Source organism: Anomaloglossus baeobatrachus, chromosome 5, assembly GCF_048569485.1.
Source record: "Anomaloglossus baeobatrachus isolate aAnoBae1 chromosome 5, aAnoBae1.hap1, whole genome shotgun sequence".
Taxonomy (NCBI): domain Eukaryota; kingdom Metazoa; phylum Chordata; class Amphibia; order Anura; family Aromobatidae; genus Anomaloglossus; species Anomaloglossus baeobatrachus.
In genome coordinates this window covers 208,035,245-208,047,729 of record NC_134357.1, presented here as the reverse complement: position 1 = coordinate 208,047,729, position 12,485 = coordinate 208,035,245, and the positions used below count along the sequence as shown (strand labels likewise).

The 12,485-nt window shown below is 47.9% G+C and overlaps 1 protein-coding gene and 1 pseudogene across 5 annotated transcripts in view; both read right to left on the bottom strand.

The window, feature by feature from the left end:
- ERLIN1 (ER lipid raft associated 1) overlaps nucleotides 1-12,485 on the bottom strand; it is a 494,724-nt gene that overhangs the window by 72,002 nt on the left and 410,237 nt on the right. The gene's annotated exons all lie outside the window — the stretch shown is intronic.
- LOC142309868 (cytochrome c oxidase subunit 7A2, mitochondrial pseudogene) lies at nucleotides 8,100-8,351 on the bottom strand (annotated as a pseudogene).

Here is a 12,485-nt window from a genome sequence, read left to right as displayed (position 1 = left end):
AGAAAGTGAAATACCTGGGTAATGAAATCACGTTGCCAGTAGCAACTGCTACGGTAGAGTCTGACAGTGATATCCTACAAAAGAAAGAGGAATCAAAGACTGAACTGACACATTGTCACGACAAAAATCAGCAGGGTGAAATTGCAGGGAAGGAACCGACCAAAGAAGTAATGGCGGTGTCTCCTATAATTTCCATGCATGAAGCTGGAGGTCTGTTGGATGATAGCGCTGTACGAGATGACATCCTACAGAATAATATAGGAGAAGGAATCCAGGGCAGTGTTGGTTGAGTACAAATCCCCAAAGGTCATGGTGAGCAGACCGGTAAGCTACCCAGTGGTGAAGTGATGAATGTTGAAAATGGGGCCAAGGTTCTAAGAAGAACAGAGTGCCGTGCTGAAGGGCGTAACACCCTGGTAGAAGGCGATGCTGTAAACTCCCAAGAGAAGGCAGAGGGTGACACTGCAGAGACCCAAGTGGAAGTTGGAGGGAATGCAGTGAAGTCCCAAGACACAGCAGGTGCTGTAAAAGCGGAAAGAGCCTCTGAGGAAGAGGTGAAGTCTGGACGTGAGGTCTCATCAGAAGCTGAGAGCCTGACTGACTCAGTGGGTAAGACCAAGATCGCAGACAAGAAGATTGGCTCAGCTAAGAGCCTGAAACCCGAAGGCTCTGAGGCCGGGGCGGAACCTGAGGCGTGTGTAACTCAACAGGTGAAGCCTTTGGCGGAGAATATGGAGGAAGGCAAGAGACCTGAGAAACAGTCTAGTGTCCTTGACAGTGAAGGAAGCAGACCAGTCTTCAAGTACCGGATAGACGTGCCGGAAGACTTAAGAGAAGCCTGTGCCAGTGAGAAGGTGCATGAGAGATTCCAGAAGGCAGTAGGAGCCTGTAAAATGTACTTTGCCGCAGAGACTAATCAGTTGGTGGTGTGCTCTTTCAGTGATGTCACAAAGAAGCGAGTGGCAATCCTGAGTGACATGCACCTACGGTGTCTTCGTACGAAGTGGATCATCACTGCAAAGAAGGATGAAGACACCAGACGCTTGGCGCAGCTGACCGCAGGCTTTCAAGAAGTGGTGGTTGTGAAGAAAGCATTAATTGGACTGGCATTGAGAGCACTAAGAAATAATATTAAGCAAGCCAGGAAGGTTCCAGGTGTCACAGCTGTGCATTTAGATAAAGACAGTGGAACATTTCGTATCTATGGGACAACTGCAGAAGCGGTGAAGACAGCTCGCCGGTTATTGGAGTTTGTGGAAGAGATCATTCAAGTGCCCAAAGAGATGGTTATGAGGCTTATTGGACGACATGGAAGAGCCATGCAGGAGATGGTTGATAAGACCGGTGTGACGACATTAAGAATTGATATTCATAACGAAGCCAGGAGGCCCTGTGAAGTCGGTATGGTTCCATGTACCATTGTGGGCACAACTGGATGTGTTGAAGATCTACGAGCCCTCCTAGAATACCGTTTGGGATACCTGGAAGAGTTAAAACAATTGAATCGAGAAAGAAGGAAGATTGCAAACCAACTTCGCCAAGTTGGTGTAGTTTGGCGACCATATAGGGGCTATGGCCCCGAAGAGAAAGGTGGCCCGCTCGATGAACGTGTTGCTTCAGAGGGCAAAAGCAAGTCCAATGGTAAAAGGAGCCAAGGTCATAGAGGACCCAGGTATTCATCGGGCTATAGCACAGACTCTGAACGGTCTCAGTCCTGTGAGACACAATCCAAAGGACTGAATGAAAGTAGCGATGGGTCGTTAGCCAATGTCGTTGACAAGAGAGTGCACAATCCGAGAAACAGACGACGATGCCCGGGTAGAAGAGCCCACGATAGATTTATACACAGACCCTGCGGAGGGCCTGGATATGGCGCCTCTTCTGGCAGTTCACCGCTGAGGCCCCTCGATAGTGACCCCTCTAGTGGTCGGGATAGCTCAGGGTTAGACAGAACGGTAGTATCGACTGGGAGAGAGACTCTCTCCTACACTGACCGTGGGTGGCAGCCTTGGAGAGCTGGGACTGACCAGGGGGCGTATGAGAGAGTTCGCTGGGGAGGGTCCGGTGACTGTGACGGACGGTACGTCAATGGCTGTAGTCCGGGGCGGACGGAGCGGGTGCTCTTGTCCGCTATGTCAAGGTGCCAAAACCCTCCGGCTTTGGGCAGAGGGGGAGGATATGTGATATAATCACTGGTACTATGCTGAGAGGGTTAAGGTGTGTTACCTGGGCCGGCTCTGTTGTGGACAGCTAATGAGATAGGTGGGACGGCTGTTCACCATATCTCCACCTCGGGGTGTGGTCCCAGGAATGAAAGTCAGGCCTCTGGACACACTCAGGGCGCTGCACTGAAGTTCCTGTGCTGGAGGAAGTAGCTGGGTGTATTGGTGGGTGGAGGTAAGGAAACAGTGTCTGAGAAGGCTCTGCAGGGACTTATGGACTGAACATAATCTGAAGGGCTGAGGTTTGGGAATGTACCTGTTTTCCTGCCTGTACATGCCATGTGATGTCCGTACCAGCGCGGTGCTTTATGAAGTGGAATAAAGCAGGCTGTGATCTTAAGAAACTGTGCCTCCTATGTCTACCTGAAGCCCTCATGCTGAGCGAGTAACCCCCTATGTTGCAAGGTGCAACGTCACACTACGTTTCGGCTAATAATAGCCTTGTTCACGTAGTCGCTAAGAAGGAAAAGAAAATAAGCTTTGAGTACATAAATACACTCATACATATTTACAAATATATACATAAATATACAATATGTGCAAGTTAACATATTTTTTTAAAGGATTTAATGTACGTTTTTGATAATGGTTTCCCCATATGTTAAGTCATGGTAAGTGCAAAAGAAATTTCTAGAACAGATTTTAAGGCACTAAATGAGATAACATGAGATAAACAAGCAATAAAATATCCATCTCTACTGAAATTAAATGGCTATATAGTTGTTTTGTATATGGGTTTTTATCATATGCTTCAACAAATATCATTGATGATTTTAATAATTAAAGAAAAAAAATCTCATATAGTCAGCATAGGATCGAGGATTAGGAAGGAGGATTAGGAAATATGCAGGTAAAAATGTGTACTACCTTCAGGTATTGCTCTCTATGTAAGGGTACCTTCACACTTAGCGATGCAGCAGCGATCCGACCAGCGATCTGACCTGGTCAGGATCGCTGCTGCATCGCTACATGGTCGCTGGTGAGCTGTCAAACAGGCAGATCTCACCAGCGACCACTGAACAGCCCCCAGCCAGCAGCGACGTGCAAGCGACGCTGCGCTTGCACGGAGCCGCCGACTGGAAGCTGCGGAGACTGGTAACTAAGGTAAACATCGGGTATGGTTACCCGATGTTTACATTAGTTACCAGCGCTGTGTGCAGAGAGCAGGGAGCCGCGCACACTGAGCGCTGGCTCCTTGCTCTCCTAGCTACAGTACACATCGGGTTAATTAACCCGATGTGTAATGCAGCTACATGTGCAGAGAGCAGGGAGCCGCGCACACTGCTTAGCGCTGGCTCCTTGCTCTCCTAGCTACAGTACACATCGGGTTAATTAACCCGATGTGTAATGCAGCTACATGTGCAGAGAGCAGGGAGCCGCGCACACTGCTTAGCGCTGGCTCCTTGCTCTCCTAGCTGCTGTACACATCGGGTTAATTAACCCGATGTGTACAGCAGCTACATGTGCAGAGAGCCGGAGCCGGCAGCACAGGCAGCGTGAGAGCTGCGGAGGCTGGTAACTAAGGTAAATATCGGGTAACCACCTTGGTTACCCGATGTTTATCTTGGTTACAGCTTACCTCAGCTGTCAGATGCCGGCTCCTGCTCCCTGCTCGCTTCATTTGTCGCTCTCTCGCTGTCACACACAGCGATCTGTGTGTCACAGCGGGAGAGCGGCTTTGAAGAAAACGAACCAGGGCTGTGTGTAACGAGCAGCGATCTCGCAGCAGGGGCCAGATCGCTGCTCAGTGTCACACACAGCGAGATCGCTAATGAGGTCACTGCTGCGTCACAAAAAGCGTGACTCAGCAGCGATCTCGGCAGCGAGCTCGCTGTGTGTGAAGCACCCCTAAGCCTAAGCAGCAGGGAAAGATAAGAAAAGAGTTAATCCTGTTACCATGTGTGCATGCACAGTTGATGTTGGCATGGCACATCTGCTAAATACTAGTGTCCATAGAAACGAGATCATTTCCTGGTTTGTGATCAGCACGCCCACAACACATGGTATTTAAAGTTCACTAACCCACACAACTGCAGGGTCACGCTCAGGATACAGCAGCAGGGAGGTGCCCACTACCTTCAGGTAATTCCTTTATCAGTAACAGGATTAACTCTTTTCTTATCTTTCTCTGCTGTGTAGGCACATTGTCTGCATATGAACTAACCAAAACATACATTTACATCCCTTAGGGTACCTTCACACTTAGCGATGCAGCAGCGATCCGACCAGCGATCTGACCTGGTCAGGATCGCTGCTGCATCGCTACATGGTCGCTGGTGAGCTGTCAAACAGGCAGATCTCACCAGCGACCACTGAACAGCCCCCAGCCAGCAGCGACGTGCAAGCGACGCTGCGCTTGCACGGAGCCGCCGACTGGAAGCTGCGGAGACTGGTAACTAAGGTAAACATCGGGTATGGTTACCCGATGTTTACATTAGTTACCAGCGCTGTGTGCAGAGAGCAGGGAGCCGCGCACACTGAGCGCTGGCTCCTTGCTCTCCTAGCTGCTGTACACATCGGGTTAATTAACCCGATGTGTACAGCAGCTACATGTGCAGAGAGCAAGGAGCCGCGCACACTGCTTAGCGCTGGCTCCTTGCTCTCCTAGCTGCTATACACATCGGGTTAATTAACCCGATGTGTACAGCAGCTACATGTGCAGAGAGCAGGGAGCCGCGCACACTGCTTAGCGCTGGCTCCTTGCTCTCCTAGCTGCTATACACATCGGGTTAATTAACCCGATGTGTACAGCAGCTACATGTGCAGAGAGCCGGAGCCGGCAGCACAGGCAGCGTGAGAGCTGCGGAGGCTGGTAACTAAGGTAAATATCGGGTAACCACCTTGGTTACCCGATGTTTATCTTGGATACAGCTTACCTCAGCTGTCAGACGCCGGCTCCTGCTCCCTGCTTGCTTCATTTGTCGCTCTCTTGCTGTCACACACAGCGATCTGTGTGTCACAGCAGGAGAGCGGCTTTGAAGAAAACGAACCAGGGCTGTGTGTAACGAGCAGCGATCTCGCAGCAGGGGCCAGATCGCTGCTCAGTGTCACACACAGCGAGATCGCTGAGGTCACTGCTGCGTCACAAAAAGCGTGACTCAGCAGCGATCTCGGCAGCGAGCTCGCTGTGTGTGAAGCACCCCTAAGCGACAGCGACAACGACGTCGCTGTTACGTCACCATTTTCGGTGACGTAACAGCGACCTTGTAAGTCGCTGTTATGATCGCTGCTTAGCTGTCAAACACAGCAGAAGCAGCGATCATAACGTCGCTGTGCTACATGTGCAGAGAGCAGGGAGCCGCGCTTAGCGCTGGCTCCTTGCTCTCCTAGGTACAGTACACATCGGGTTAATTAACCCGATGTGTACTGCAGCTACATGTCACAGTGCAGAGAGCAAGGAGCCGCGCGCACTGCTTAGCGCTGGCTCCTTGCTCTCCTTGCTACAGTATACATCGGGTTAATTACCCGATGCATACTGCAGCCACATGTCACAGTGCAGGAGCCGGCACTGGCAGCAAGAGCGGAGGCTGGTAACCAGCGTAAACATCGGGTAACTAGGGAAAGGTCTTCCCTTGGTTACCCGATGTTTACGCTGGTTACAGCTTACCGCAGCTGCCAGTGCCGGCTCCCGATCGCTTCATTTCGTCGCTCTCTCGCTGTCACACACAGCGATGTGTGTCTCACAGCGGGAGAGTGACGACCAAAAAATGAAGCTGGACATTCAGCAACGACCGGCGACCTCACAGCAGGGGCCAGGTCGTTGCTGGATGTCACACACAGCGACAGCGACGGGACGTCGCTGCAACGTCACAGAAAATGGTGACGTAGCAACGACGTCGTTGTCGTCGTCGTTATGTGTGACACCAGCTTTAGGGTACCTTCATACTTTAGCGATGCAGCAGCGATCCGACCAGCGATCTGACCTGGTCAGGATCGCTGCTGCATCGCTACATGGTCGCTGGTGAGCTGTCAAACAGGCAGATCTCACCAGCGACCAGTGACCAGCCCCCAGCCAGCAGCGACGTGCAAGCGACGCTGCGCTTGCACGGAGCCGGCGTCTGGAAGCTGCGGACACTGGTAACTAAGGTAAACATCGGGTATGGTTACCCGATGTTTACATTAGTTACCAGCGCACACCGCTTAGCTGTGTGTGCAGGGAGCAGGGAGCCGCGCACACTGAGCGCTGGCTCCTTGCTCTCCTAGCTACAGTACACATCGGGTTAATTAACCCGATGTGTAATGCAGCTACATGTGCAGGGAGCCGCGCACACTGCTTAGCGCTGGCTCCTTGCTCTCCTAGCTACAGTACACATCGGGTTAATTAACCCGATGTGTACAGCAGCTACATGTGCAGAGAGCCGGAGCCGGCAGCACAGGCAGCGTGAGAGCGGCGGAGGCTGGTAACTAAGGTAAATATCGGGTAACCACCTTGGTTACCCAATGTTTATCTTGGTTACAGCTTACCGCAGCTGCCAGACGCCGGCTCCTGCTCCCTGCTCGCTTCATTTGTCGCTCTCTCGCTGTCACAGCGATCTGTGTGTCACAGTGGGAGAGCGCCTTTGAAGAAAACGAACCAGGGCTGTGTGTAACAAGCAGCGATCTCGCAGCAGGGGCCAGATCGCTGCTCAGTGTCACACACAGCGAGATCGCTAATGAGGTCACTGCTGCGTCACAAAAAGCGTGACTCAGCAGCGATCTCGGCAGCGAGCTCGCTGTGTGTGAAGCACCCCTTACTCTAAAATATACAACGTGGAGAGGACTGTGGAAAAACCAAGCGCAAATAGGGTTTTACCCCAATATGTACGGGGTAAGGAGGGGGGAGTAAGAATACTCACCGAATGTAGTTGTGAGAGTCACAACTACTATGAACGCATGTGATGTGGATCCCAGGCAGCAGCCACCAGCAGACAGCAGATCACAGAGGGTAAAGGAGAGAGGTGTTCAATTGCTGCGCCAAAGAGATCACTCCAGCAGATGTTCAGATTAATGCCACTTTATTGATCATATAGTATCAAATCACTTTTCATGTTTCTTGTTCTTGATGGTCCTGATGAAGGGGGCAGATGCTCCGGAAACGCGTTGACCTATATGATCAATAAAGTGGCATTAATCTGAACATCTGGAGTGATCTCTTTGGCGCAGCAATTGAACACCTCTCTCCTTTACCCTCTGTGATCTAAAATATACAAAGGAGAGCAATACCTGAAGGTAGTACACATTTTTACCTGCATATTTCCTAATCCTCTTCCCTAATCCTCCTTCCTAATCCTCGATCCTATGCTGACTATATGAGATTTTTTTTCTTTAATTATTAAAATCATCAATGATATTTGTTGAAGCATATGATAAAAACCCATATACAAAACAACTATATAGCCATTTAATTTCAGTAGAGATGGATATTTTATTGCTTGTTTATCTCATGTTATCTCATTTAGTGCCTTAAAATCTGTTCTAGAAATTTCTTTTGCACTTACCATGACTTAACATATGGGGAAACCATTATCAAAAACGTACATTAAATCCTTTAAAAAAATATGTTAACTTGCACATATTGTATATTTATGTATATATTTGTAAATATGTATGAGTGTATTTATGTACTCAAAGCTTATTTTCTTTTCCTTCTTAGCGACTACGTGAACAAGGCTATTATTAGCCGAAACGTAGGAATTGGTCGCAATAAGCTTAATGATCTCTCCTATGTAAATAAATATATTTCTCTTGCAAAAAAAACCATAGTGTGCAGTGTATCTATAATTAATGTTTATTGGGAGCTACACCCGTACACTTGCACCTTAAATTGCTGAGTAGAGTGCACGCCTTTTTCCTTTGGCATAAGGAACTAGACAGATCTGGAAATGATAGAAGTTGGAATTAATTCTGCTTTTTAGGAAATAAAGGCATAACAATCTCGTACAAAGCATAAGCAGCTCCAAAGATTGTGATCCCCATGGTCAGACTGTACAACTAGAGATCCCCGGTCCCTGCCTTAAAATGAACTGGAAGGCCATTATCCGCCTGGAATAACTTCTGCTTCTCTGGAACCTTGTTGGGCAGTGACCTCCGGCTGGAGCTGCTGATGGTCCGCTGGGAAATCTGACGGAGGGACTGGAGGTGACGAAACATGGTGCTGGCATAAGGATAGACATGCCTTTTTGTCACAAAACAGAACAAAAAAAACGCATAAAAAAACCGCAGCACACAGCCTTAATTTAAAACAGGAAAAAAGAGAGACGTGCTGTATGGCACCTGGTGGTAATGGTGGAATTATTTAAGCCCGGGGCTGCTCCCCTATTTGGGTTGCGCACCTGTGCACAACCCCAGTCAGATCAGAGGACACTCCGCGGGAGCTGGTGAAGTCCTATGCTAGCTGGAGACCGCCATGGAATTCTTACTTCCAGGTAGATCACGTGACCACGAAGAACCAGAAGCGCATCACCGCAGGTCCTGCCGCATAGCTATCAAGGGCCTAGTAACGCAGCAACCGCAGGTCCTGTTACTGAAAGAACCTCTATGCTCCCGGAGCTGCTCCTGCCATTAATCTCTCGGCCAGGATAGAACATATAAGAAAAGCAAGGTGGCGGTCAAGTGGAGCGCTAGGGAACAAGAGGAAATGTACTCAAAGGGTTAAAACAAACAAACTTTTTATTGTTATAGCCCTCTAACGGCCACTACGTGTTTCAATAGCTTAGGCTATCTTCATCAGGTGGTTATAGGGTGGAAATAAGCAAGTGACATACATAAATAAAAAAATCACAGTGATTGGATAACGTGCCTAACCAAAATTGGATGCAAAATTAACCTTTAAAGCGCCGATAAAAACTACACAGACAGAGAGTCTGCCAAATAAAATTAAACAATTAAGAATAAAGGTGAGGACATTCTGACATGTGCACATCACTTGAAATGTCCACGAATATTTAAGTCATTCCCTTACATACAAATACCTAAAATTGCATACATAGAACCTATGCAGCCAACACCAGGTTTCACAACAAACCTATTAGAACCAATGGTGAATAAAACACAAATGATGTAAAACCCCAAAAATGGGAAAATTGTAATTAATGTTTGGCGACATTGTCGATGGTGAAATTGTGTCCCTCAGGCGCTAGAGTACCCAACTTAATGATGCAGAAGCTTTCTTTTTTTATTAAGCTATTCAAACAGTCAGGATCAGTGTCAGTGAGCTTATCTATAATCGTGAGTTTCATCAATTTAGGGTCTCTATTATGGAAAATGTTACACTGTTTGGACAGACTATGAGGGTTAGAGGGCTATAACAATAAAAGGTTTGTTTGTTTTAACCCGTTGAGTAAATTTCCTTTTGTTCCCTAGCGCTCCACTTGACCGCCACCTTGCTTTTCTTAATTTAAAACAGGAGTTAAGTAATGTAGGGGTGGGGCACAGCTTGTGAATGAACTCCAGCTTTAGGCTATGTGCGCACGCTGCATCTTTGTGGTTACGACAAAGTTGCACATTTTTGGTCCCAAAAACACACCGTCGGCATGCATTTTTTTGCCGCGTTTTGCTGCGTTGTTTATCGCGTTTTTGCCCAGTGCATTTTTTTTAAGTCAAATCTATTGACTGGAATGGCTCAAAAACGCAGAAAGAATTGATATGCTGCATCTTTGTGGTCACCACAAACACGCAGCCAAAAGAAAATATGCAACATGCGGACAGCAAAACTGAAATCTCAGACTTTCCTAGGGAGGGAAATGCTTGCAATTATGGGAACAAAACTGCACCCAAAAACCGTGCAACAACGCGGCAAAAAACGCACCGTGCACACAAGGCCTTACAGTGGCGGGCCACTCCTCCATGACTTCACTCCAGTCAAAAATTTAACCTACAACTTGCAGCCTGCACTGGAAAGTTTTAGATCTGTCCCAGAAAGGAGGTCAGTGAAGATGGTTTGAGGGAACCCAGGTGAAAAGGAAGCTACAGGGACTGCAAGTGAGAGGATGGAAACCTAAAAACCTAAGGGAGCATGCTGCAGAGGAGAAACCTACGGGCCTTGTCGTGTAGTCAGGTGTTAAAGGGAACCGGTCACCAGATTTGGGCCTTATAAGCTAAAGCTAGCACCTTAAGCAGCACCTGTGCTGCATTCCATGAAGGTGCACGTTACCCACTGACCCTCCCTGTAGCCCTCAAAAACACCTTAATAAAATCTCCCGCCTGGTATGTTAATTGTTCAGTCCGATGGGCATCTTATTCTGTGCCTCCTTTCGCCGTCCTCCTGTGCTGATTGACGTGGATGACGCTTTGGACGCCATCCACGTAGACAGGCAAAACTTCTCACCTGTGCAAACATATTCCCAGCACGCGCAGGCGCACTTTGCTCTACCCTATTGTGGGCAGTCGAAAACATAGGTGTGCCTGCGAGAACCGGCGAGTTCTCTAAGCAGGTGCAAAATTTTGGTCGGAGACGTGTATGATGTTACTTGCTTCATTCACATCGTCGGGAAAAATCTTGCGCCTGCGCAGAGAACCCCATAGAACCGGACAATTTGCATACCAGGTGGGAGATTTTATAAAAGGTATTTTTAGGGGCTACAGGGGGGCTTGAAGGGGTAACTTGCACCTTCATGGAATGCAGCACAGGTGCTGCTTAAGGTGCTAGTTTTAGTTTAAAAGGCCCAAATCTGGTGGCAGGTTCCCTTTAAACTTCATGACCATCTTCACTCGCTGCTACGCACCACGCTCTTGGAGACAGGTAGGCAAGAAGAGTATACGGCATGGACCAATTCCCAATGGAGCTGTAGTTTTTAATTCCTTCACAACCATTGAAGTACCTATATGTCATGGAACGGCAGTAGTTCCCGACCAATGATGTCTAGGTACGTCATGCCGATCAAAGCGGCACAGGAGCTGTGCCCACCACTATCAACGCTGGGGACTCTACTTTCCAGACAGTTAATCCCTGGCTCCCCAAGCCAGGGACGTTGCTGCGCTGTCCCTGTTTGACCCCCTAAATGCTGCAATCGATATCGATCGCGGCACTTATGGGATTGGGAGAGGGACCATGCTCCCTCTCCCATCCAATTAGTGCCCCCGCGATGTAATCTCGAGGGCCCGATCGTTGTCATGGTGACCCTCCAGTATTACCGGACTAGAGGAAGCCTGAGTAATCATGCCTGGAACATGATCACTCAGGCTTTCACAGTGCAGCTTTGGCAGCTATATTGTACTGCAGTGATCGAGCATTGCAGTACAATGCAGCTGCGATCAGAAGAGCAAAAGTGTAATGTCCGATATATGGACTAACTAAAAAAGTAAAAAAAAAAAAATTATATATATTTATATACAGTACAGACCAAACGTTTGGACACACATTCTCATTCAAAGAGTTTTCTTTATTTTCAGGACTCTGAAAATTGTAGATTCACATTAAAGGCATCAAAACTATGAATTAAAACATGTGGAATTAAATACTTAAAAAAGTGTGAAACAACTGAAAATATGTCTTATATTCTAGGTTCTTCAAAGTAGCCACCTTTTGCTTTCATTACTACCCTGCAAACTCTTGGCATTCTCTTTATGAGCTTCAAGAGGTAGTCACCGGAAATGGTTTTCCAACAGTCTTGAAGGAGTTCCCAGAGATGCTTAGCACTTGTTGGCCCTTTTGCCTTCCCTCTGCGGTCCAGCTCACCCCAAACAATCTCGATTGGGTTCAGGTCTGGTGACTGTGGAGATCAAGTTATCTGGCGTAGCTTCCCATCACTCTCCTTCTTAGTCAAATAGCCCTTACACAGCCTGGAGGTGTGTTTGGGGTCATTGTCCTGTTGAAAAATAAATGCTGGTCTAACTAAACGCAAACCAGATGGAATAGCATGCCGCTGCAAGATGCTGTGGTAGCCATGCTGGTTCTGTATGCCTTCAAGTTTAAATAAATCCCCAACAGTGTAACCAGCAAAGCACCCCCACACCATCACACCTCCTCCTCCATGCTTCACGGTGGGAACCAGCCATGTAGAGTCCATCCGTTCACCTTTTCTACAAAGACCCGGTGGTTGGATCCAAAGATCTCAAATTTGGACTCATCAGACCAAAGCACAGATTTCCACTGGTCTAATGTCCATTCCTTGTGTTCTTTAGCCCAAACAAGTCTCTTCTGCTTGTTGCCTGTCCTTAGCAGTGGTTTCCTAGCAGCTATTTTACCATGAAGGCCTGCTGCACAAAGTCTTCTCTTAACAGTTGTTCTAGAGATGAGGTGTGTCCAAACTTTTGGTCTGTACTGTATATTTTATATATATATTA